We start from the raw sequence: 2,570 nt of genomic DNA, 5'->3' as shown, positions 1-2,570 counted from the left end.
TTTTTGATAAATGTGATGCTTTGTACATCTTGCTTTAGAAGCCCCTCATTTTCCCCATAGATATAAATGTTCTCCCATATTCTTGTCTAGCTCCAGGGCACTTTCATTTTTGACTTCATGACTCCAACAGAAGACTGCCTCTGGCTGCCCCCAATGTAGCTGCTTCTCTCATTCCAGGCCCGATCCTCAGTTGGCATTTCCAGGCCCAAGTCCCAGCCCGCCAGGCCTGCCATCCTCATTGCCATCTGCTCACGTCCACCCTCACAATCGCCTATTGCTCCCAGCGTCTCAGCATGTGATGAAAGGTGGATGGAAGCATTCCCAGTGCCCCCACCGCCTTCAGAGTGCAGGCCCTGACTTTCTAGCTCTGGCAAAGAAACGCCTCCCACCATCCATGGCACCTGGAGACCGAGGAGCAACCTGGGTCTTAACAGGTAGGAGATGCATGCAATCCCTGGACGGCTCTAGAAGATGCTTCTCTGGTGCTTCCAGGCAGAGCTATGTGTCCCCACAGGAACTAGCAGCAGCGGGCGGTTGCAAGAGTCTGGAAAATCTTGGCGGGCTCGGTCACAGCCTGCACAATCTTTCCTAGAGAATTTCCACACTCCTGTTGGAAGAATCAGCCCCACCACCAGGTCTCTCTTCTTCCAGGGCCACTCCCTCACCCACCGTGGGCCTGGGAACCCCCTTAGGACTCCCCACTTCTCTGGAGCCTGGGCAGGCCTCTTACTACTGCCCTTTTTCCACAGGAGAGAACTCTTTCCCCTGTCCTTGTCTGTCTCTGCTGCGCATCTGACACGTTCACCTGGGCTGCACCTTGAGGAACACTGTGCCTAAGTCCCAGGTCAACAAGGAAAGGAGAAGATCACTCAGGAATGAATCTGGCACAAATCGCTGAAAACAATGTGATTCCAAAATGTTCACGCTTTAAACAAAAAGGGGTTAATTTCCTTACTCAGGATAAGCCCCAAGGGAGTCAGCCCAGGGCAGATGGGAGAGCTCAGCATCGCCCAGAGGCACTGCCCTGACTGTGCCAGCTTTCATCATCGTACCAGCTTGCAACGTTGCTGCTGCCCCTCAGCTGACAAGTTAGAATTCCAGGCAGGAAGATGAGGGATGAGGAGAGAGGAATGGCGAGTGAACCCAGCCCCCTTGGATCAGAAAACCTAGACGCCTGGTTGTGTATCATCTGCCAGGTCACTGGCCCCAGAAAATGAGAGCTGCCCGAGTTTCGTAGGGCAGCCGCGTTCCTCTAACCTGGGCTGAGGAGGTCACCCTCCCCGGATTAAGTGTTTCCACCAATGACCCTAACACCTGGGGCTACTGTTAGCAGAAAATAAGAGGGAAGAAATGTAGCTGGGCAGACAGCACCCAGTGCACACACAGGAGAAACCCAAGGGAGAACAGGGCCACGGCAGTGGACACACTCTCTAGGGTGGAGGTCAGGGCCCCATCGCAGCCTCCGTCAGGCAAGGTGGGAAACGGAGGATGGACATGAGCGTGTGCAGTGGGTCAGGGTGCGTTCCCAGGCTTCTGGGGATGCCAGGGATGTCACACTCCCACGGTTTGGTGGGGCAGAACCCCAGGGGGCTAATGGGGGCCCGGAGAGCAGAGTCCAACCCATCAGGAAGGCCCTGGGAAACAGGTGCAGGAGGGTGAAGAGAAGGCCTAGAGAGCAGCCTCGGGAGGAAACTCACAGGCACGGGGCAGCCCAGGCAGAACTCCAGGCGGAGGTAACCAAACCCAGGGTCTGCTGCTCGCTGCTGGAATCCAAACACATGAGAGAACTGGTGGGAGGAAAAGGGTGCCAGCAAGCCAAGAAGATGGCCAACTAGCATCCTACAGCACCACCTCGAGTCGCTACAAACTTTAGGCTCTTTTATGTTAAGGGCAGGAGACAGAGGAGGGGGTTGGGATCAAGAGGTAATGGAGGACCGCAGACATCTGGGAGCCAGCACGGGTCCAAGAAGGTGGAGAATGGCTTTGTCACAGTGCTCTTGGTCACAGTGCTCTTGGTCAGGTCACAGTGCTCTTGGAAATCTTTCACAAAACATAGTTGTTTACATACTTCTCCTTTAGTCCCAAAGCTAGTTTTAAAAACTACATGATTGCTGTTAATTTTCTCTGTACTCTAAAATTATCCTCCCCTATGTGCAGGAATGGGTAAAGACCCCTTAAAAATGGAGTTGTGTTCTTTTGCTGTTTCACTGTGACAGCATTACAGAGGAAAGCCGTGACTTTGTAGACATAGAGGGGCTCCGCATTGCTCCCAGGTGCACCCCAGGAGTTCTGGGAACAAGATCAGGGCAGGAAGGCTGATTCTAGACCCCACACCCGGCAGGAGCGAGCTCTGCCCTTGCCGGAAGTGACCAGGTTGCAGTTGCAGTTGCAGCTGACCTGCACTAAGGCAGCGCGGCTGCAGAGGGAGAGCCTGGGAAGTGCGGGTAATGGAGTCCTCAGGCCTCCTCCTCACACCACTTCAGTCATGCAGACCCCCAACCCTGCGGGGCTCTGTGCCAGGGGCTTCAGGCCTGTGGTGGCTCTAGCGGGAAGGTGGGGAAGAATACCCT

This window comes from Hylobates moloch, unplaced genomic scaffold (genome assembly GCF_009828535.3).
Source record: "Hylobates moloch isolate HMO894 unplaced genomic scaffold, HMol_V3 SCAFFOLD_1, whole genome shotgun sequence".
Lineage (NCBI taxonomy): Eukaryota > Metazoa > Chordata > Mammalia > Primates > Hylobatidae > Hylobates > Hylobates moloch.
This window is presented reverse-complemented; position numbering follows the sequence as displayed.